Below are 24,550 nucleotides of genomic sequence, written 5' to 3'. Positions count from 1 at the left end.
AGACGCGCTAACCAATTGCGCCACAGAGACACGACGTTTGCCCTTCTGAACGACTAATTCACCGAGCTAATTCAGCTTGCAACGATCAATGAAACAGCTGTCTTGCCATCAGTTTACTTTTCCAAAATAAAGGGTGTGCAGCTTGCACGAGTGAAAATCGTTGCCGTCTTATTTCTGAACATCAAACTCCCCTTGTCCCTAAATGCCTGTATGTTGGAAGACTCGGTCACCCAGTAGTAGAGAGGATTGATTTTTCGAGCTGTGATTCACCATTCTCTATTCCAGTAATGTTTCGCTTTGCAGGTAATGAGATGAGATTAAATGAGCAGGTCCAACGAGCAGGTCTGTGACACTACACGGTGTCGACAAGTTGTCTCTTCCACTTACAGTGAAGCGGACGGCAGTTTTCACTCTTAAACCAGTAACTATGATGTTAGGAAAATATGTGGCCGAGAAAGACTTGATTTCAGCGCGGTGCCACTGGGCCAGAGTAAAGCTAAGTTTCTCTGATTGCCGAGTGGTGCGAGGGTGGATTTGGAACTCCCGTGCGGCTGCACTGCACATTGTCCAGATCTGCTGCGAGCGATATTCACTTCAATTCATCACTGACAGGGACAGTTTGATTCTAAGTTTCTTTTTTCTGGTGCTTGGTGAGATTTCAAAATTGAACGCGACCCAGACCGACCCCAAACTCGTCACTTACACGCTGACAGATACAAGGCGGCCACACTCTTCACTTCAGTTAGATGAAAGCCGAGGCCGATTTCACGGTTGAATGTAATGTCGAAGAAAACTCACCCAAAGAAAGTGCAGGTCATTGAGGTGCCTTTAAATTCCTGATTGTTCGCACTGAACTTCTTCCCAAAGCGTTTGAGATTCAGCTCAAGCGATTTGGGGACTTCTCCCTCTTTGCGAAAGTTTCAACCGCAGTTCAAGATCAAAAGTCGAGTGCAGAATGAGACACCTCCCTGAAACCGGGGAACAAAGAAATCAAACTTTAGAGCAAGGTTCTGTTTGTTGAGAAAAAGCAAAAAAACATTTATTTTGGAAAGATCCAGAATCCTATCAGCTCAAAAAGCAACTGTTACCCCGGCGGAATTTGAACACGCAGCCTTCTGGGGGAGCAATAAGTAATGGAGATAGAAGCAAGAAGTTGAAAAGTGTGAATTGACAGATTCAGTGAGTGGCAAAAACTGCGGCAAATAGAGTTCAATGTGGGGGAGAGCGAGGTCATTCATTTAAATCTAAGAAAGATAAATGAGAGTATTTTCTCAATGGTGAGAAGCTGGGAACTGTGGAGGTTCAGAGAGATTTCGGGGTCCGTGTTCAGAAACCGCTACCAACCACTATAGGTACAAAAACGATTGAAAATCGTTAATGGGATATAAGCAACGGTTCGTTAGCTTGCTTAGACCTGCCATAATATCACGATCGCGGTTTGATTCCTGTATGAGCTGATAAGGGGCTTTGATTCGGGTTTATATGATTTTAAAACCAAGCTTCACAAATGGGGCCTCAGACGAAGTGACGGGGACAGTTTTTTGAATAACATCCATTGTAACTTTACCCCTGGGCCGGAGAAACACGTCTTTCTTTTTATTTGTCATTCTCAGGTTTGCAGAGAAACGTTTAACTCGCGGCCTGTTCGCATCAATGATCATCAGCAGCAACAGACAGACAGAGCGGGTCTGACCGCCCCGAGATGTGGAAAAGGCATCGGGTTTGGACACGTGAATCAAATCAAATAATCACCCGCCACCGAGAGAGACAAAACCAAGAGAAAAAGATGGAGGGGAATAGAGAAATAAAAACTATATCAAGTCGATAGAAATATTTTCCATCCTTGATGTCTCTCTATTCCGTTCCAAATCCTTCAGTGGCGGGAATCAAACTTCACTGTAAATAAATGCGAGAATCGACGCAAAGAAGATGAAACCAAATAACCAAAAACTGCCGAAACCCGGGATTGAATGAACAACCTTTCGATCTTCAGTTTAACGCAATTCCAACTCAGCGATTTTGACCCCACAGCAAATGCAACTTTGCCTCATTGTCCTGCAAGAAAATATAACCCCCGCGACGCCTTGCTCTTCCTGTTCATTACCGCATTTCATATATAAACATCGCACTCATATATACCCAACCAGAGTTCATATTTGAACATCGCAATCATATATCCCAACCACAGTTCATAATTAAACATCGCAGTCAGTCATATATAAAACCCCACAGTTCATATATAAACACCGCACTCATATACGCACCCACAGTTCACATATATTAACATCGCACTCAGATATACACACCTGCAGTTCATATATAAACATCGCTTTCACATATAAACTCCCACAGTTTATAAATCACCAGCGCACTCATACATCCACACCCAGTTTATAGGAGGAAGATCAGCACCGACCGCCAATCGAGCTCTCAGAGTGGGAGAGGCGGAGGTAGCAGCGACCGAACAAACTCTGGATCTCATCCTTAAGACAGACCGGAAGATCCACCTGTGAAATTACATCGCACGAATGTATCAGGGAGGGTAATGGGATCTGAGAAGGTATCAGGGAGCCTAATGGCTTCATCGTGGCGATCCATTGGGCCAAGGGGATCTCAGAGAGAGGAAGGGACAGTCAGATGGCATCAGAGAGTGCATTAAGATCTGAGAGAGGGGAAGGACTGCCGAGTATGGGAGAGTGTAAGGGGGCTCAGGGCGCATCTGTGTAAGGGGCACTCAGTGGGTATCAGAGCAGGTGAATGGCGCTGGCAAGGTTCAAAGTGGATCATGGACTCTCTGAGGGTATCGGAGAAGGTAAGAGACAGAGCGTATCAGCGATGATAAGGAGCTCAGGGAGAATCAAACAGGGTAAGGGGGGATCAGGAGGTATCAGAGAGGCGAATTGTTCCAGAGTTGGCATTTCCTAAATATTACATTTTCTGACCTTCAACATTTTTAATAACAGCAAAAAATGAAACCGATTGAACCGATAACCTGTCCGTGTCCCATGTGGAGAGAACGAGACGGTCGAAGATATTTGGCAACGCTCACGGTTTCCTTTCACACAGCTCAGGGTTGTGTCTGGTTCGAATCTGGAGATAAGAGATTGCACTTTGAAACTTTCATCACCGAGTGTGAAAAGTAGAACACAAATCGCCCAACGTGGGGCTCGAACCCACGACCCTGAGATTAAGAGTCTCATGCTCTACCGACTGAGCTAGCCGGGCCGACTGCTGAAATTCTTCCCATCTTATTATTGCAGAGAGACAGCTGTTGGCTTTGCTGCAGGAGTTCAGTTCGTTCCACTATCTCAGGGTATCTCCTTCTGAACACCCGTTTTTTCATTCTGGATTTAGTCTGATGTCTTTTACCATTCGTCCCGCTCCGCGCTGAGCAGTATAGGAACATCGGGACAAGAGACGGCCATTCAGCCCCTCGAACTTGCTGCCCCATTCAATTGGATCATGAGTTGATCTGCAATTCATCTCTGTTTCTCCGCCTTGGACTCATATTCCTTGGTACCCGAATCGAAAAACGATCTATCAATATCAGACATCAAATTATGAATTGAGCCACAATCCACATCCTTTGGGATGAGAGAGTTCCAGCTTTCGGCCGTATATTGTTTGCTGAATTGATTCCTGATTTCTTGCATGATTAGTCCAGCTCCAATTTCATTTTGGATTCGGCCAACAGAGAGAGAGAAAAAGGCCGTCTTAACCGGAGATTGATCCTTTAACGATCTCTCACAAATCAACTGTAACCAGTCGTAATGTGAATACCATTTCACTTTTCCAAAATAAATCGAGTGACATTCATTTTGGAAACAGTCTGATGTCGCTCACTGCAGAAATATCCATGTCAGTGTGATTCAGTCTGAAGGAGCTCGCCTGCAACCTTCGAACCTTCTCTGTCAAGAAGTGTTCCGACTTCGTTCAAGCCAACCTCGTTTTTTTGGATATTTTTCATATGCCTGTTATCCAACCGCAGAATAAATGGTGGAAAATCAGACGCACTCAGCTGGCAATGCTTGCGGTACATTTTCTGGCAGACAAGACACACATTCGAACCCAAGAATTTGCGAGACAATGAATGTTAAGGTAAAAGGTTGCCTTCGTGTCCTCTAACGACCAACTTTTCAGTTCGCAGCGAATCGCGCTAACCAATTGCGCCACAGAAACAGAACTTGCAAATGTTCAAGGACTCATTCATCGAGCTGACGCTTCAGGTTGCCGCACTCAATGTAACAGCTTTCTTCCAATCAGTTTACTTTTCCAAAATAAAATGTGTGCAGCTTGCACGAGTGAAAATCTGTGCTGTATTATTTCTGAAAATTAAACTCACCTTGCCATTAAACACCTGTATGTTGAAAGACTCAGTCCGCTCGTGGAAGAGAGGATTGATTTTTGAGCTGTGATTCGCCATTCTCTGTTCCAGTAATATTCAGGTTTGCGGAAAATGAGATGAGATGAAATGAGCAGGACAAACCAGCAGGTCTGTGACACTACACGGTGTCTACAAAGTTGTCTCTTGCACTTACAGTGAAGTGGACGACAATTTTCACTCTTAAACCAGTAATTATTATGTTAAGAAAAAATGTGGCCGATGAAGACTCGATTTCAGCGCGGTGACACTGGACCAGAGTAAAGTTCAGTTAATGCGATTGCCGAGTGGTGAGAGGGTGGATTTGGAACTCCTGTGCGGCTGCGCTGCACATTGTCCAGATCTGTTTGGAGCGATATTCACTTCAATTCATCACTTACAGGGACAGTTTGATTCTAAGTTTCTTTTTCCCGGTGCTTGGTGAGATTTCAGAAATAAACGCGACCCGTGCTTAACCCAAACTCGTCACTAACACATTGACCGATACAAGGCGGCCACACTCTCCACTTCAGTGAGATGAAAGCCGACAGCGATTTCTCGTCGATTCCAATGGCGAAAAAAACTCATTCAATGAAAGTGCAGGTCATTGAGGTGCCTTTAAATTCCTGATTGTTTCCACAGAACTTCTTCCCAAAGCGTTTGAGATACACGTGGGGCGATTTGGGGACTTCTTCTCCCTCTTTGCAAAAGTTTCATCCGCAGCACAAGATCAAAAGTCGAGGGCAAAATGAAACGATTTGCTGAAATTTGAGAACCAGAGAACCAGAATATAGAGCAAGGTTCTGTTTATTGAGAAAAAGCAGATGAAACATTCATTCCGGAACGATACAGAATCCTATCAGCTCTAAAGGCAACGGTTAACCGGTGTTTTGAACACACAGCCTTCTGGTGACGCAGGAAGTAACGCAGATGATAGCGGGAAATTGAAAAGTGGGAATTGATAGATTAAGTGTGTGGTCAAAACTGTGGCACATATAGTTCAATGTGGGGAAGGCCGAGGTCATACACTTTAAATCTAAGAAAGATAAATCAGAGTATTTTCTAAATGGTGAGAAACTCGGTGCTGTGGAGGAGCAGAGAGATTTAGGGGTCCAAGTACAGAAATCGCTGCAGGTACAAAAATTAATTAAACAGCCTAATGTGGCGTTGGTACGGCCGGTTAACTCGTTTGCAAAGAGTATACTGTAACATAATGATCACGGACTCGATTCTTGTAATTTACTTTATTTATTTCGCGTTTTTGTAACTTTTGAAATCGAAGCTTTAAAAAGAAAATCCACAGAAAAATTCACGGGGACCGTTTTTGAATTACATCCGTTGTAACTTTGCCCCTGGGCAGGATAAACACGTCTTTCTTTTTATGTGTCTTTCTCAAATTAGCAGATAAACGTTTGACTCGCGGCCTGTTCCCATTAATGATCATCAGCAGCAACAGACAGACAGAGCGGGTCTGACCGCCCCGAGATGTGGAAAATGGATCAGTTTCGGAGAAATCAAATAGTCACCTGGCACCGAGAGAGACAAAACCAAGAGAAAAAGGCAGAAGGTAACAGTGAAATAACAGCCAAATACAAACGATATAAATAATTCCCATCCTTGATGTCTCTCTATTCAATCCCCAATCCTTCAGTGGCGGGAATTAAATTTCACTGCAAATCAATCCGAGAATCGAAGCAAGGAAGAAGAAAGTAAACAAACAAAAACTGCCGAAACTCGGGATTGAACCAAGGACCTTCAGATCTTCAGTCTAACGCTCTCCCAACTGAGCTATTTCGGCTCTGTACCCAACGATTACTTTGTATTATTGTCGTGGAAGAAAATATAACCCCAGGAGGAATTGCCCCTCCTGTTCATTCCACAATTCATATATAAACATCGTACTCGTAGAGATGCTCCCACAATTCATATATAAACATCGTTGTCATACGTAAACTACCAAAGTTTATAAATCAACAGCGCACTCATACATCCACACCCAGTTTGTGGGAGGAAGATCGGTACCGACCGCCGATAGAGCTCTCAGAGGCGGAAGCAGCAGCGACCGATCAAACTCTTGATCTCATCCTTAACACAGACCGGCAGATCCACCTGTGAAGTTACACCGCACTTTGACACTTTGATAGCAGGGACGGTAATTGCTTCTGAGAAGGCCTCAGGGCGTCTAATCGCTTCTTAGTGGCGATCCATTGTGGCAAGGGCATCTCAGAGAGGGCAAGGTACTATCAGAGGGCATCAGAGAGTGTAAGGGGGCTCAAAGAGGAGAGCGGGAAGTCAGATGGCATCAGAGAGTGTATTAAGATCTGAGAGAGGGGAAGGACTGCCGAGTATGGGAGAGTGTAAGGCGGCTCAGGGCGCATCTGTGTAAGGGGCAATCAATAGGTATCAGAGCAGGTGAATGGCGCTGACAAGGTTCAAAGTGAATCATGGACTCTCTGAGGGTATCGGAGAAGGTAAGAGACAGAGCGTATCAGCGATGATAAGGAGCACAGGGAGAATCAAATAGGGTAAGGGGGGATCAGGAGGTATCAGAGAGGCGAATTGTTCCAGCGTTGGCATCTCCTAAATATTACATTTTCTGACCTTCAACATTTTTAATAACAACAAAAAGTGAATCCAATTGAACCGATAACCTGTCCGTGTCCCATGTGGAGGGAACGAGAAGGTAGAATCGATAGGGAGTGGATATTTGGCAACGCTCACGGTTTCCTTTCACACAGCTCAGGGTTGTGCCTGTTTCGAATTTGGAGACAAGAGGTTGCACTTTAAAAATTTTATCACCGAGTGTGAAAAGTAGAAGAAAATCGCCAAACGTGGGGCTCGAACCCACGACCCTGAGATTAAGAGTCACATGCTCTATCGACTGAGCTAGCCGGGCCGACTGCTGAAATTCTTCCCATCTTATCATTGAAGAGAGACAACTGTTGGCTTTGCTGCAGGAATTCAGTTCGTTCCACAATCTCAGGGTATCGACTTCTGAACACCCGTTTTTTCATTCTGGGGTTAGTCTGATGTATTTTACCATTCGTCCAGCTCCGCGCTGAGCAGTATCGGAACATCGGGACAAGAGAAGGCCATTCAGCACCTCGAACCTGCTGCCCCATTCAATTGGATCATGAGTTGATCTGCAATTCATCTCTGTTTCTCCGTCTTGGACTCATATTCCTTGGTCCCCGAATCGAAAAACGATCTGTCAATATCTGACTTCAAATTATGAATTGAACCACAATCCACATCCTTTGGGATGAGAGAGTTCCAGCTTTCGGCCGTATTTTGTTTGCTTAAGTGATTCCTGATTTCTTGCATGATTAGTCCAGCTCCAATTTCATTTTGGATTCGGCCAACAGAGAGAGAGAAAAAGGCCGTCTTCACCGGAGATTGATCCTTTAGCGATCTCTCACAAATCAACTGAAACCAGTCGGAATGTGAATACCATTTCACTTTTCCAAAATAAAGGAAGTGACATTCATTGTGGAAACAGTCTGATGTCGCTCACTGCAGAAATATCCATGTCAGTGTGAAGGAGCTCGCTTGCAACCTTCGAACCTTCTCTGTCAAGAAGTATTCCGACTTCGTTCAAGCCAACCTCGTTTTTTTGGATATTTTTCATATGCCTGTTATCCAACCGCAGAATAAATGGTGGAAAATCAGACGCACTCAGCTGGCAATGCTTGCGGTACATTTTCTGGCAGACAAGACACACATTCGAACCCAAGAATTTGCGAGACAATGAATGTTAAGGTAAAAGGTTGCCTTCGTGTCCTCTAACGAACAACTTTTCAGTTCGCAGCGAAACGCGCTAACCAATTGCGCCACAGAAACAGAACTTGCAAATGTTCAAGGACTAATTCATCGAGCTGACGCTTCAGGTTGCCGCACTCAATGTAACAGCTTTCTTCCAATCAGTTTACTTTTCCAAAATAAAATGTGTGCAGCTTGCACGAGTCAAAATCTGTGCTGTATTATTTCTGAAAATTAAACTCACCTTGCCATTAAACACCTGTATGTTGAAAGACTCAGTCCGCTCGTGGAAGAGAGGATTGATTTTTGAGCTGTGATTCGCCATTCTCTGTTCCAGTAATATTCAGGTTTGCGGAAAATGAGATGAGATGAAATGAGCAGGACAAACCAGCAGGTCTGTGACACTACACGGTGTCTACAAAGTTGTCTCTTGCACTTACAGTGAAGTGGACGACAATTTTCACTCTTAAACCAGTAATTATTATGTTAAGAAAAAATGTGGCGGTGAAAGACTCGATTTCAGCGCGGTGACACGGGCCAGAGTAAAGTTCAGTTCATGCGATTGCCGAGTGGCGAGAGGGTGGATTTGTAACTCCTGTGCGGCTGCGCTGCACATTGTCCAGATCTGTTTGGAGCGATATTCCCTTCAATTCATCACTTACAGGGACAGTTTGATTCTAAGTTTCTTTTTCCCGGTGCTTGGTGAGATTTCAGAAATAAACGCGACCCTTGCTTAACCCAAACTCGTCACTAACACATTGACCGATACAAGGCGGCCACACTCTGCACTTCAGTGAGATGAAAGCCGACAGCGATTTCTCGTCGATTCCAATGGCGAAAAAAAGTCATTCAATTAAAGTGCAGGTCATTGAGGTGCTTGAAATTCCTGATTGTTTACACAGAACTTCTTCCCAAAGCGTTTGAGATACACGTGGGGCGATTTGGGGACTTCTTCTCCCTCTTTGCAAAAGTTTCAGACGCAGCACAAGATCAAAAGTCGAGGGCAAAATGAAACGATTTGCTGAAATTTGAGAACCAGAAAACCAGAATTTAGAGCAAGGTTCTGTTTATTGAGAAAAAGCAGATGAAACATTCATTCCGGAACGATACAGAATCCTATCAGCTCTAAAGGCAACGGTTACCCCGTGTTTTGAACATGCAGCCTTCTGGTGACGCAGGAAGAAACGCAGATGATCGCAGGAAATTGAAAAGTGGGAATTGATAGATTAAGTGTATGGACAAAATTGTGGCAAATAGTGTTCAATGTGGGGAAGACCGAGGTCATACACTTTAAATCTAAGAAAGATAAATCAGAGTATTTTCTAAATGGTGAGAAACTCGGTGCTGTGGAGGAGCAGAGAAATTTAGGGGTCCAAGTACAGAAATCGCTGCAGGTACAAAAATTAATTAAACAGCCTAATGTGCCGTTGGTACGGCCGGTTAACTCGTTTGCAAAGAGTATACTGTAACATAATGATCACGGACTCGATTCTTGTAATTTACTTTATTTATTTCGCGTTTTTGTAACTTTTGAAATCGAAGCTTTAAAAAGAAAATCAACAGAATAATTCACGGGGACCGTTTTTGAATTACATCCGTTGTAACTTTGCCCCTGAGCAGGATAAACACGTCTTTCTTTTGATTTGTCTTTCTCCAATTTGCAGATAAACGTTTAACTCGCGGCCTGTTCCCATTAATGATCATCAGCAGCAACAGACAGACAGAGCGGGTCTGACCGGCCCGAGATGTGGAAAATGGAACAGTTTCGGACAAATCAAATAGTCACCTGGCACCGAGAGAGACAAAACCAAGAGAAAAAGGCAGAAGGTAACAGTGAAATAACAGCCAAGTACAAACGATATAAATAATTCCCATCCTTGATGTCTCTCTATTCAATCCCCAATCCTTCAGTGGCGGGAATTAAATTTCACTGCAAATAAATCCGAGAATCGAAGCAAGGAAGAAGAAAGTCAACAAACAAAAACTGCCGAAACTCGGGATTGAACCAAGGACCTTCAGATCTTCAGTCTAACGCTCTCCCAACTGAGCTATTTCGGCTCTATATCCAACGATTACTTTGTGTTATTGTCGTGGAAGAAAATATAACCCCAGGAGGAATTGCCCCTCCTGTTCATTCCACAATTCATATATAAACATCGTACTCGTAGAGATACACCCACAGTTCATATATCAACATCGTTGTCATACTTAAACTACCAAAGGTTATAAATCAACAGCGCACTCATACATCCACACCCAGTTTGTGGGAGGAAGATCGGTACCGACCGCCGATAGAGCTCTCAGAGGCGGAAGCAGCAGCGACCGATCAACCTCTTGATCTCATCCTTAACACAGACCGGTAGATCCACCTGTGAAGTTACACCGCACTTTCATAGCAGGGACGGTAATTGCTTCTGAGAAGGCCTCAGGGCGTCTAATCGCTTCTTAGTGGCGATCCATTGTGGCAAGGGCATCTCAGAGAGGGGAAGGTACTATCAGATGGCATCAGAGAGTGCAAGGGGGCTCAAAGAGGAGAGCGGGCAGTCAGATGGCATCAGAGAGTGTTTTAAGATCTGAGAGAGGGGAAGGACTGCCGAGTATGGGAGAGTGTAAGGCGGCTCAGGGCGCATCTGTGTAAGGGGCAATCAATAGGTATCAGAACAGGTGAATGGCGCTGACAAGGTTCAAAGTGAATCATGGACTCTCTGAGGGTATCGGAGAAGGTAAGAGACAGAGCGTATCAGCGATGATAAGGAGCACAGGGAGAATCAAATAGGGTAAGGGGGGATCAGGAGGTATCAGAGAGGCGAATTGTTCCAGCGTTGGCATCTCCTAAATATTACATTTTCTGACCTTCAACATTTTTAATAACAACAAAAAGTGAATCCAATTGAACCGATAACCTGTCCGTGTCCCATGTGGAGGGAACGAGAAGGTAGAATCGATAGGGAGTGGATATTTGGCAACGCTCACGGTTTCCTTTCACACAGCTCAGGGTTGTGCCTGTTTCGAATTTGGAGACAAGAGGTTGCACTTTAAAAATTTTATCACCGAGTGTGAAAAGTAGAAGAAAATCGCCAAACGTGGGGCTCGAACCCACGACCCTGAGATTAAGAGTCACATGCTCTATCGACTGAGCTAGCCGGGCCGACTGCTGAAATTCTTCCCATCTTATCATTGAAGAGAGACAACTGTTGGCTTTGCTGCAGGAATTCAGTTCGTTCCACAATCTCAGGGTATCGACTTCTGAACACCCGTTTTTTCATTCTGGGGTTAGTCTGATGTATTTTACCATTCGTCCAGCTCCGCGCTGAGCAGTATCGGAACATCGGGACAAGAGAAGGCCATTCAGCACCTCGAACCTGCTGCCCCATTCAATTGGATCATGAGTTGATCTGCAATTCATCTCTGTTTCTCCGTCTTGGACTCATATTCCTTGGTCCCCGAATCGAAAAACGATCTGTCAATATCTGACTTCAAATTATGAATTGAACCACAATCCACATCCTTTGGGATGAGAGAGTTCCAGCTTTCGGCCGTATTTTGTTTGCTTAAGTGATTCCTGATTTCTTGCATGATTAGTCCAGCTCCAATTTCATTTTGGATTCGGCCAACAGAGAGAGAGAAAAAGGCCGTCTTCACCGGAGATTGATCCTTTAGCGATCTCTCACAAATCAACTGAAACCAGTCGGAATGTGAATACCATTTCACTTTTCCAAAATAAAGGAAGTGACATTCATTGTGGAAACAGTCTGATGTCGCTCACTGCAGAAATATCCATGTCAGTGTGAAGGAGCTCGCTTGCAACCTTCGAACCTTCTCTGTCAAGAAGTATTCCGACTTCGTTCAAGCCAACCTCGTTTTTTTGGATATTTTTCATATGCCTGTTATCCAACCGCAGAATAAATGGTGGAAAATCAGACGCACTCAGCTGGCAATGCTTGCGGTACATTTTCTGGCAGACAAGACACACATTCGAACCCAAGAATTTGCGAGACAATGAATGTTAAGGTAAAAGGTTGCCTTCGTGTCCTCTAACGAACAACTTTTCAGTTCGCAGCGAAACGCGCTAACCAATTGCGCCACAGAAACAGAACTTGCAAATGTTCAAGGACTAATTCATCGAGCTGACGCTTCAGGTTGTCGCACTCAATGTAACAGCTTTCTTCCAATCAGTTTACTTTTCCAAAATAAAATGTGTGCAGCTTGCACGAGTCAAAATCTGTGCTGTATTATTTCTGAAAATTAAACTCACCTTGCCATTAAACACCTGTATGTTGAAAGACTCAGTCCGCTCGTGGAAGAGAGGATTGATTTTTGAGCTGTGATTCGCCATTCTCTGTTCCAGTAATATTCAGGTTTGCGGAAAATGAGATGAGATGAAATGAGCAGGACAAACCAGCAGGTCTGTGACACTACACGGTGTCTACAAAGTTGTCTCTTGCACTTACAGTGAAGTGGACGACAATTTTCACTCTTAAACCAGTAATTATTATGTTAAGAAAAAATGTGGCGGTGAAAGACTCGATTTCAGCGCGGTGACACGGGCCAGAGTAAAGTTCAGTTCATGCGATTGCCGAGTGGCGAGAGGGTGGATTTGTAACTCCTGTGCGGCTGCGCTGCACATTGTCCAGATCTGTTTGGAGCGATATTCCCTTCAATTCATCACTTACAGGGACAGTTTGATTCTAAGTTTCTTTTTCCCGGTGCTTGGTGAGATTTCAGAAATAAACGCGACCCTTGCTTAACCCAAACTCGTCACTAACACATTGACCGATACAAGGCGGCCACACTCTGCACTTCAGTGAGATGAAAGCCGACAGCGATTTCTCGTCGATTCCAATGGCGAAAAAAAGTCATTCAATTAAAGTGCAGGTCATTGAGGTGCTTGAAATTCCTGATTGTTTACACAGAACTTCTTCCCAAAGCGTTTGAGATACACGTGGGGCGATTTGGGGACTTCTTCTCCGTCTTTGCAAAAGTTTCAGACGCAGCACAAGATCAAAAGTCGAGGGCAAAATGAAACGATTTGCTGAAATTTGAGAACCAGAAAACCAGAATTTAGAGCAAGGTTCTGTTTATTGAGAAAAAGCAGATGAAACATTCATTCCGGAACGATACAGAATCCTATCAGCTCTAAAGGCAACGGTTACCCCGTGTTTTGAACACGCAGCCTTCTGGTGACGCAGGAAGAAACGCAGATGATCGCAGGAAATTGAAAAGTGGGAATTGATAGATTAAGTGTATGGACAAAATTGTGGCAAATAGTGTTCAATGTGGGGAAGACCGAGGTCATACACTTTAAATCTAAGAAAGATAAATCAGAGTATTTTCTAAATGGTGAGAAACTCGGTGCTGTGGAGGAGCAGAGAAATTTAGGGGTCCAAGTACAGAAATCGCTGCAGGTACAAAAATTAATTAAACAGCCTAATGTGCCGTTGGTACGGCCGGTTAACTCGTTTGCAAAGAGTATACTGTAACATAATGATCACGGACTCGATTCTTGTAATTTACTTTATTTATTTCGCGTTTTTGTAACTTTTGAAATCGAAGCTTTAAAAAGAAAATCAACAGAATAATTCACGGGGACCGTTTTTGAATTACATCCGTTGTAACTTTGCCCCTGAGCAGGATAAACACGTCTTTCTTTTGATTTGTCTTTCTCCAATTTGCAGATAAACGTTTAACTCGCGGCCTGTTCCCATTAATGATCATCAGCAGCAACAGACAGACAGAGCGGGTCTGACCGGCCCGAGATGTGGAAAATGGAACAGTTTCGGACAAATCAAATAGTCACCTGGCACCGAGAGAGACAAAACCAAGAGAAAAAGGCAGAAGGTAACAGTGAAATAACAGCCAAGTACAAACGATATAAATAATTCCCATCCTTGATGTCTCTCTATTCAATCCCCAATCCTTCAGTGGCGGGAATTAAATTTCACTGCAAATAAATCCGAGAATCGAAGCAAGGAAGAAGAAAGTCAACAAACAAAAACTGCCGAAACTCGGGATTGAACCAAGGACCTTCAGATCTTCAGTCTAACGCTCTCCCAACTGAGCTATTTCGGCTCTATATCCAACGATTACTTTGTGTTATTGTCGTGGAAGAAAATATAACCCCAGGAGGAATTGCCCCTCCTGTTCATTCCACAATTCATATATAAACATCGTACTCGTAGAGATACACCCACAGTTCATATATCAACGTCGTTGTCATACTTAAACTACCAAAGTTTATAAATCAACAGCGCACTCATACATCCACACCCAGTTTGTGGGAGGAAGATCGGTACCGACCGCCGATAGAGCTCTCAGAGGCGGAAGCAGCAGCGACCGATCAACCTCTTGATCTCATCCTTAACACAGACCGGTAGATCCACCTGTGAAGTTACACCGCACTTTCATAGCAGGGACGGTAATTGCTTCTGAGAAGGCCTCAGGGCGTCTAATCGCTTCTTAGTGGCGATCCATTGTGGCAAGGGCATCTCAGAGAGGGGAAGGTACTATCAGATGGCATCAGAGAGTGCAAGGGGGCTCAAAGAGGAGAGCGGGCAGTCAGATGGCATCAGAGAGTGTTTTAAGATCTGAGAGAGGGGAAGGACTGCCGAGTATGGGAGAGTGTAAGGCGGCTCAGGGCGCATCTGTGTCAGGGGCAATCAATAGGTATCAGAGCAGGTGAATGGCGCTGACAAGGTACAAAGTGGATCATGGACTCTCTGAGGGTATCGGAGAAGGTAAGAGACAGAGCGTATCAGCGATGATAAGGAGCGCAGGGAGAATCAAATAGGGTAAGGGGAGATCAGGAGGTCTCAGAGAGGCGAATTGTTCCAGAGTTGGCATCTCCTAAATATTACATTTTCAGACCATCAACATTTTTAATAACAGCAAAAAGTGAATCCGATTGAACCGATAACATGTCCGTGTCCCATGTGGAGGGAACGAGGAGGTCGAATCGGGAGGGAGTGGATATTTGGCAACGCTCACGGTTTCCTTTCACGCAGCTCAGGGTTGTGTCTGGTTCGAATCTGGAGACAAGAGGTTGCACTTTGAAACTTTTATCACACAGTGTGAAAAGTAGAACACAAATCGCTCAACGTGGGGCTCGAACCCACGACCCTGACATTAAGAGTCTCATGCTCTCCCGACTGCGCTTGCCGTGCCGAGTGCTGAAATTCTTCGCATCCTATTATTGCAGAGAGACAGCTGTTGGCTTTGCTGCAGGAGTTCAGTTCGTTCCACAATCTCAGGGTATCTGCTTCTGAACACCCGTTTTTTCATTCTGGAGCTCGTGTGATGTCTTTTACCATTCGTCCAGCCCCGCGCTGAGCAGTATCGGAACATCGGGACAAGAGAAGGCCATTCAGCCCCTCGAACCTGCTGCCCCATTCAATTAGATCATGAGTTGATCTGCAATTCATCTCTGTTTCTCCGCCTTGGACTCATATTCCTTGGTACCCGAATCGAAAAACGATGTATCAATATCAGATTTCAAATTATGAATTGAGCCACAATCATCATCCTTTGGGATGAGAGAGTTCCAGATTTCGGCCGTATTTTGTTTGCAAAAGTGATTCCTGATTTCTTGCCTGATTAGTCCAGCTCCAATTTCATTTTGGATTCGGCCAACAAAGAGAGAGAAAAAGGCCGTCTTAACCGGAGATTGTCCTTTAACGATCTCTCACAAATCAACTGAAACCAGTCGGAATGTGAATACCATTTCACTTTTCCAAAATAAAGGGAGTGACATTCATTGTGGAAACAGTCTGATGTCGCTCACTGCAGAAATATCCATGTCAGTGTGATTCAGTCTGAAGGAGCTCGCCTGCAACCTTCGAACCTTCTCTGTCAAGAAGTATTCCGACTTCGTTCAAGCCAATCTCGGTTTTTTTGGATTTTTTCAGATGCCTTTTATCCAACTGCAGAATAAATGGTGGAAAATCAGACGCACTCAGCTGGCAATGTTTGCGGTACATTTTCTGCCAGACAAGACACACATTCGAACCCAAGAAATGCGAGACAATGAATGTTAAGGCAAAAGGTTGCTATAGCGTCCTCTCGTTGGTTCGAACGACCAACTTTTCAGTTGGCAGCCGAACGCGCAAACAAATTGCGCCACAGAAACAGAGCTTGTAAATGTTCAAGGACGAATTCATCGAGCTAAAGCTTCAGGTTGCCGCGCTCAATGCAACAGCTTTCTTCCAATCAGTTTACTTTTCCAAAATAGTGTGCAGCTTGCACGAGTGAAAATCTGTGCTGTATTATTTCTGAAAATTAATCTCACCTTGCCATTAAACACCTGTATGTTGAAAGACTCAGTCCGCTCGTGGAAGAGAGGATTGATTTTTGAGCTGTGATTCGCCATTCTCTGTTCCAGTAATATTCAGGTTTGCTGAAAATGAGGTAAGATGAAATGAGCAGGACAAACCAGCAGATCTGTGACACTACACGGTGTCGACAAAGTTGTCTCTTGCCCTTTCAGTTAAGCAGCCGACAATCTTCACTCTTGAACCAGTAATTATTATGTTAACAAAAAATGTGGCCGAGAAAGACTCGATTTCAGCGCGGTGACACGGGCCAGAGTAAAGTTCAGTTAATGCGATTGCCGAGTGGTGAGAGGTTGGATTTGTAACTCCTGTGCGGCTGCGCTGCGCATTGTCCAGATCTGCTTGGATTCTAAGTTTCTTTTCCCCGGTGCTTGGTGAGATTTCAGAAATAAACGCGACCCGTGCTTACCCCAAACTCGTCACTAACACGTTGACCGATACAAGGCGGCCACACTCTGCACTTCAGTGAGATGAAAGCCGACAGCGATCTCACGTCGATTCCAATGGCGAAAAAAACTCATTCAATGAAAGTGCAGGTCATTGAGGTGCCTTTAAATTCCTGATTGTTTACACAGAACTTCTTCCCAAAGCGTTTGAGATACACGTGGGGCGATTTGAGGGCTTCTTCTCCCTCTTTGCAAAAGTTTCATCCGCAGCACAAGATCAAAGGTCGAGGGCAAAATGAAACGATTTTCTGTAATTTGAGAACCAGAGAACCAGAACACGCAGCCTTCTGGTGACGCAGGAAGTAATGCAGATGGTAGCAGGAAATTGAATAGTGGGAATTGATAGATTAATTGTGTGGACAAAACTGTGGGAAATAGAGTTCAATGTGGGGGAGACGGAGGTCAAACACTTTAAATCTAAGAAAGATAAATCAGAGTATTTTATAAATGGTGAGAAACTCGGTGCTGTGGAGGAGCAAAGAGATTTCGGGGTCCAAGTACAGAATTCGCTGCAGGTACAAAAATTAATTAAACAGCCGAATGTGCCGTTAGTAGGGCCGGTTAACTCATTTGCATCGAGTTTCCGGTGATGTCGTGATCATGGATTCGATTCTTGTAATTTACCTTAATTTATTTCATGTTTTTGCAACTTTTAAAATCGAAGCTTTGTAAAAATATCCACAGACAAATTCACGGGCCAGCTTTTTGAATCACATCCATTGTAACTTTACCTCTGGGCCGGAGAAACAAGTCTTTCTTTTTATTTGTTTTTCTGCGATTTGCAGTTAAACGTTCAACTCGCGGCCTGTTCCCATTAATGATCACCAGCAGCAACAGACAGACAGAGCGGGTCTGACCGCCGCGAGATGTGGAAAAGTGATCAGTTTCGGACAAATGCATCAAATCAAATAGTCACCTGGCACCGAGAGAGAAAAAAGCAAGAGAAAAAGGCAGAAGGTAACAGAGAATTAAAAATCAACTGCAGACGATATAAATATGTCCCATCCTTGATGCCTTTCTATTCCATCCCTAATCCTTCAGTGGCGGGTATCAAATTTCACTGTAAATAAATGTGAGAATCGAAGAAGAAACTCAATAACCAAAAACTGCCGAAACTCGGGATTGAAATAAGGACCTTGAGATCCATCAGTCTAACGCTCTCCCAACTGAGCTATTTCGGCCCCATGTATACGTTTCACTTTATGTCATTGTCTTAAAAAAAATAACCCCAGGAGGAATTACCCCTCCTGTTGATTCCGCAATTCAAATAAAAACATCGCATTCAGATATACATAACCACAGTTCATATATATACATCGCACTCATATATACACACACACAGTTCATATATAAACATCACACTCATGTATACACACCCACAGTTCATATATAAACATCGCACTCATATATACACACCCACAGTTCAAATACAAACATCGCACTCATATATACACACCCACAGTTCAAATACAAACATCGCACTCATATATACACACCCACAGTTCAAATACAAACATCGCACTCATATATAGACACCCACAGTTCATATGTAAACATCGCACTCATATTTCCACACCCACAGTTCAAATACAAACATCGCACTCATATATACACACCCACAGTTCAAATATAAACATCACACTCTTGTATAGACACCCACAGTTCAAATGTAAACATCGCACTCATGTATAGACACCCACAGTTCATATATAAACATCGCACTCATAGATACACTCCCACTGTTCAGAGATAAACACCGCACTCATCATAAACAAGAAACTCATATATACCCATCCACAGTTCATATGTGAACATCACACTCATATCTACACTCCCACACTTTATAAAACAACAGCGCACTCCTACTGCACACCCACTTAATATCTACCCAATGTCCTGTTTATATTTCTTACTAAAGTCTGAACACTGAAAGTTTAACTGTTTTCCAGATACTGTCCGCCCTGCTTTGTATTTTCAACGTTAAATTTGCTGAAGTCCGGCAAAGGGGGCGCGATATCGGTCCTGCCGGTGAATGCTGTTTCGACGAATCTGTCGGTGTCCAGGAGATCGGGGATTGGAAAGTTCTTGTGTCACAGGAAGTATCTAAAAGGCCGGTATACACATGAAGATCATCAGTGCGGTGCCTGTACCTCGTGCTGCAATGTTAGCGAGCCTGACATCAACTTAAAAGGCGGCTTGTTGCAAACACGGTTTCTTTTTGTACATAACTGAACCTAAAACATCCAAAATGCAATGTTTTCTTCGCTGCATCACAATAAACAATATCTGATTATAAAGTTTCGCTCATTGGTTCCTCAGTGTCAGAGGGAGAATTGTCTAAAACCCTTCATTTATTTCATTGTTCATTCAGAATCAGCCGACGGATTGACACAGAGAGATAAACACAGCGAGAGATACAGAGTATCGGTGAACACAGCGATAGATACAGAGTATCCCTAAACAGAGCGAGAGATACAGAGTATCGGTAAACACAGCGAGAGATACAGAGTATCGGTAAACACAGCGAGAGATACAGAGTATCGGTAAACACAGCGAGAGATTCAGAGTCTCGCTAAACACAGCGAGAGATACAGAGTATCGGTAAACAAAGCGGGAGATACAGAGTATCGGTAAAAAAAGAGAGAGATACAGAATATCGGGAAACACAACGAGAGATACAGAGTATCCCTGAACAGAGCGAGAGATACAGAGTATCGGTAAACACAGCGAGAGATACAGAGCATCCCTAAACAGAGCGAGAGATACAGAGTATCGGTAAACACAGCGAAATAGACAAGAGAAATGGAAAAATACAAACTGTCTCAAACGCTAACAGACAATGACAGGTCGTTGCTCGGTGTCAGTCAGAGGAGCTGGGACGTTTGCAGCTGAATTTGTCTCCTTGGCGAAGCTGGGCAAATTGCCTCTTTCGTAACAAGTGGTCATCGGTTCGATTCACAGTGGAGCCGTTTTATTCTCCCTGATATTTACCTCATTTGTGGATTAAACGACAAAATAACACAGGGCGGAATTTGTATTAATTCCGGAGCCAACAAGGAAAGGACTGCAGAACTGCAATGCGGAAGTGCTTGTTCTTTGTACAGACGGACCTCTCATTGAAGTAGCAAGCACTTTGAGCTTGACAAATTATTGAATTGTTGGAGCATAGAAGGAGGTCATTCGGCCCGTCGAGTCTGTACCGGCTCTTTGTAAGAGTATTCCAATTAGTCCCATTCCCATGCTCTTTCCCCGTAGCCCTGCAATATTTTCCCTTACACTATTTATCCAATTCCCTTTTGAAAGCCACGATTGAATTTGTTTGCAACACCCTTTCAGGCAGTGCATTCCAGATCAGAACTTCTCGCTGCTTATTCTTTTTTCCTCATGTCGCCTTTGGTTCTTTTGCCAATCACCTTAAATCTGTGTCCGCTGGTTCTTGAGCCTTCCACCAATGGGAACACTTTCTCCATAGTTACTTTATCGAAAGCCGTCATGATTTTGAACACTTCTATCAAATCTCCTCTCAACCTTCTCTGTTCGAAGGAGAACAACCCCAGCTTCTCCAGTCTATTCGTGGAAATGAAGTCCCTCATCCCTGGAACCATTTCTGCACCTTCTTTTCTGCAGCTCTTCTGCACCGTCTCTAATTCCTTCAAATCCTTCCTAAACTGTGGTGCCCAGATGCTCCAGTTGTGGCCGAACCAGTGTTTTATAAAGGTTTAACATAACTTCCTTGTTTTTGTGCGCTACGCCTCTATTTATAAAGCCCAGGATCCAGTCTCCTTTTTAACTTCATTCTCAATCTGTCCTGCCACCTTCAAAGATTTGTGCCCAGATCCCACCAGGTCTCTGTTCCTGCACCCCCTTCAGTATTGTAACATTTCGTTTATTTTGCCTCTCCTCGTTCTTCCTTTCAAAATATATCAGTTCGCACTTCTCTGCATTAAATTTCATTTGCCACGTGTCCACCCATTCCACCAGCCTGTCTATGTCCTCTTGAAGTCTATTACTATCCTCATCACTGTTTACTACACTTCTAACTTTTGAGTTCCCTGCAATTTTTGAAATTGTGCCCTGTGCACCCAAGTCCAAGTCATCATTATATATCAAGAAATCAGAGGTCCTCGTACCGACCACTGGAGAACACCACTGTATATCTTCAAGAAACAACCGTTCAACACTACACTCTGTTTCCTGTCATTTAGCCAATTCGCATCCATGCTGCCACTGCCCCTACTTATTCCAATAGCTTCAATTTTGCTGACAAGCGTATTATATTACCTCAAGACTGGACTAATCCAATGGTCTCCTGGCTGGCCTCCCATCTTCCCCCTTACATCCAATACTCCGCTGACCGTAACCTAACCCCGTTCTCCTATCTCCCCTGTGATCACTGACCGACATTGATTCCCAGTACGGGAAAGTCTCGATTTTAAAATTCTCATCCTTGTTTTCCAATCCCTCCATGGCTTCGCCCCTCCCGATCTCTGTCACCTCCTACAGCCCTACAGTTCTCATCCTCGTTTTCAAATCCCTCCACAGCTTCACCCCTCCCGATCTCTCTAACTTCCACCAGCCGTACATTTCTCCTCCTTGTTTTCAAATCCCTCCATGGCCTCGCCACTCCCTATCTCTGAAACCTCCTACAGCCCACCAATTCCAATCCTTCTTTTCAAATCCCTCCATGGCGTCCCCCTTCCTATCTCTGTAACTTCCACCAGCCGTACATTTCTCCTTCTTGTTTTCAAATGTTTCCATGGCCTCGCCCCTCCCTATCTCTATCACCTCCTCCAGCCCTACAACCCTCCGAGATCTCTGTGCTCCTCCAATTCTTGCTTCTTGTGCATCCCCGATTTTAATCGCTCCACCATTGACGGCCGTGCTTTCAGCTGCCTCGGCCCTAAGCTCTGGAATTCCTGCCCTGAATCTCTCCGCCTCTCTACCTCTCTCTCCTCATTTAAGATGCTCCTTAAAACCTCCATCTTTGACCAAGATTTTATTCACCTATCTTAAAACCTCCTTACGTGGCTCAGTGTGACATTTTGTTTGATTACGCTCCTGTGAGTTGCCTTGATAAGATTTACTACGTTAAAGGCGCTATATAAATGCAAGTTGTTCTTCTTGTTGTGTGGCATTTTATCAACCGCATTGCCGTCATCAACCCTCTCTGTTACCTCATTCAAGTTAGTCAAACATGATTTGCCTTTAACAAATCCATGCTGGCTTTCCTTTATTAATCCACACTTGCCCAAGTGACTATTCATTTTGGCCCAGATCATCGTTTCTAAACGCATCACACCTCCGAGTTTAAATTGACTGGTCTGTAGTTGCCGGGTTTATCCTTACACCCTATTTGAACAAGGATGTTCCATTGGTAATTATCCAGTCCTCTGGCATCACCCCCGCTTCCATGGCGGATTGGAAGATTATGACCAGCACCTCTGAAATTTCCACCCTTACTTCCCTCAGAAATCTTGAAAGCGTCCCATCTGGACCGGGTGACTTATCAACTTTAAGCATAGCCAGCCTTTCAAATGCCTCCTCTGTATCAATTTTCACCCCATCCAGTATCTCAACAACCTCCCTTTTTACTGTGACTTTGGCAGCATCTTCTTCCTTGGTAGAGACAGACGCAAAGTACTCATTTAGTGCCTCAGTCATGCCATCTGCCTCCATGCGTAGATCTCCTTTTTGGTCCCTAATCGGCCTCACCCCTCCTCTTATTCCCATTTCGCTAATTATATGCCTGCAGAAGACTTTTGGATTACCTCTTCTGTTAACCGCCAATCTATGTTCATACTCTCTCTTTACCCCTCTTATTTACTTTTTCACGGTACTTCCTATATTCAGCCTGGTTCTCACTTGTATTGTCAAACTGACATCTGTCATTAACCCCCTTTATCTGCTTCATTTAACCCCCTATCTCTTTCCTCATCCATGGGGCTCTGGCTTTAGTTGCCCTGCCTTCCCCCTCCTGGGAATCTACTTAGAGTGCACCCGAAACATCTTCTCTTAAAATGCCACCCATTGTTCGATTACATTTTAGCCTGCCAATCTTTGATTCCAATTTACACGGGCCTGGTACGTTCTGAACCCACTTGAATTGGCCCTCCTCCTATCAAGTATTTTACTTAAAATAGCTCCTTCTCCTTTTGCATAACTAATCTAAACCTTATGATACTATGATCACCGTTCCCTAAATATTCCCCAAGTGACACTTGCTCCACTTGACCCACCTCATTCCCCAGAACCAGATCCTTCCTCGTTAATATTAACACTTGTGACGTATTTGAATATTTGTTGCATTTAATGTAAGATGTTTGACCTGCAAATGTGTCCAAAACACGTTTTGAGGATACTGTTCTAGAGGGCTTATTTTACAAACTTCTTTACCTGCAACCAGCAACCCATCTCCATTAAAGGTTGTGAAGTGAAGCTGGTTTCAGAGCAGTTTTCGGCGTTCAGCTTTTCTCCACAATGTGCAATTAGTAGAAACTCATTTAGAGCACATCTTAAAATCAATGAGAATGTCAGGCACAGGATAGTTGGGATGGAATCGTCTCTTACAATAATTACAAAGTGTAATAGATTACAAAGTGAAAAAGCGAATCCAATCTCTCAGTCTCTCTCTCTGACACTTTCTCGGTGAGTGATCATAAACCAGCAGAAGAAGCTAAAACAAAGAACTGAGCAGTTTTGTTTGTTTCCTTTTCCTTCGGACGAGTACAGTTGAAGAGAATGATTTCTGTTTCCTGTTGGACAAATAACTGGAATGAGCAATGTATCTGATTCCCATGGTTACCCAGTGAAACATCCACGTGTATATCTCAGATTTACACTGAAACCTTCCTTCCTCACTAATTATAGAAAACTTTTGGTAAGGTTCAATCAGACTTCAGAATTCCAGAAGCACAAAGAAAGGTGGACATTTCATGGTGACCTAACCGACAGGCGAGAGAGGTTTGCAGGTTTACCTGGAGCTGTAAATGTATAAACTCCTTCTAATGTACAAACTCCCCTCACCAACAGTAATTCAATTCTCACTGATCTGAGACTTTGGTCATTATTGGTGATTATACTTTGTGGATTTAAAGCAGCAGTAAATATGTTCAGTGTTGTGTATATCGCAGTTCAGTCAATATAAAGCATTGTCATCCGACCTACCATGAGCAATGCCACAGGGGGAATGTTACTTACGGACAGTTCTGCCTCCTGCAGTTGGTCTCTCGGTCACACATCCGGCATCACCTCTCGGTCTCACACTTCAGAGTCACGCCTAAATATGAACACATTTCTGTTTCAGACTTTTACCTGAAGGTCAACAATTCACAAGTCAAGATGAAGAGAGCAAACAAATCAAATATTTACGAACGTTAACAGATCGAAAATTCACCATAAATGACTGAGGAAAAAATGAAGCAAACGGATCAAGATGAACAATTAGCAAAAGGTAACAATTGAAGAAAGGAGAAGTGGGAACCGATCAAATCGTTTTTGAAAAATCCTTTCGGTTTTCATCTTAGTTTCTCCATTAACTTGGGGACGGACATCGAGAAATATTTTTCGTACCATCATAAAGACAATTAGAATAAACATTTCACAAAGTCGGCCTTAATCTTATTATACGATAGCATGCTATGTGTTTGTAAAATCTGCAATTG

General features: G+C 43.7%; 7 non-coding genes across 7 annotated transcripts; all 7 read right to left on the bottom strand.

Moving 5' to 3' along the window:
• Positions 1 to 3,152: 3,152 nt before the first annotated feature.
• On the bottom strand, positions 3,153 to 3,225 carry trnak-cuu (transfer RNA lysine (anticodon CUU)). The gene has a single exon. It is a non-coding gene; the product is annotated as a tRNA-Lys (tRNA).
• Positions 3,226 to 6,085: 2,860 nt separating this feature from the next.
• Positions 6,086 to 6,158, bottom strand: trnaf-gaa (transfer RNA phenylalanine (anticodon GAA)). The gene has a single exon. It is a non-coding gene; the product is annotated as a tRNA-Phe (tRNA).
• A 1,025-nt stretch (positions 6,159 to 7,183) lies between these two features.
• Positions 7,184 to 7,256, bottom strand: trnak-cuu (transfer RNA lysine (anticodon CUU)). Its single transcript has one exon. It is a non-coding gene; the product is annotated as a tRNA-Lys (tRNA).
• Positions 7,257 to 10,104: 2,848 nt separating this feature from the next.
• Positions 10,105 to 10,177, bottom strand: trnaf-gaa (transfer RNA phenylalanine (anticodon GAA)). The gene has a single exon. It is a non-coding gene; the product is annotated as a tRNA-Phe (tRNA).
• Positions 10,178 to 11,194: 1,017 nt separating this feature from the next.
• trnak-cuu (transfer RNA lysine (anticodon CUU)) lies at positions 11,195 to 11,267 on the bottom strand. The gene has a single exon. It is a non-coding gene; the product is annotated as a tRNA-Lys (tRNA).
• Positions 11,268 to 14,115: 2,848 nt separating this feature from the next.
• On the bottom strand, positions 14,116 to 14,188 carry trnaf-gaa (transfer RNA phenylalanine (anticodon GAA)). The gene has a single exon. It is a non-coding gene; the product is annotated as a tRNA-Phe (tRNA).
• A 3,808-nt stretch (positions 14,189 to 17,996) lies between these two features.
• On the bottom strand, positions 17,997 to 18,070 carry trnai-gau (transfer RNA isoleucine (anticodon GAU)). Its single transcript has one exon. It is a non-coding gene; the product is annotated as a tRNA-Ile (tRNA).
• Between the last annotated feature and the right edge of the window lie 6,480 nt (positions 18,071 to 24,550).

Source organism: Heptranchias perlo, unplaced genomic scaffold, assembly GCF_035084215.1.
Source record: "Heptranchias perlo isolate sHepPer1 unplaced genomic scaffold, sHepPer1.hap1 HAP1_SCAFFOLD_73, whole genome shotgun sequence".
NCBI classification, from domain to species: domain Eukaryota; kingdom Metazoa; phylum Chordata; class Chondrichthyes; order Hexanchiformes; family Hexanchidae; genus Heptranchias; species Heptranchias perlo.
The sequence above is the reverse complement of the archived record's forward strand: the minus strand, read 5'-3'. Positions and strand labels throughout refer to the sequence as shown.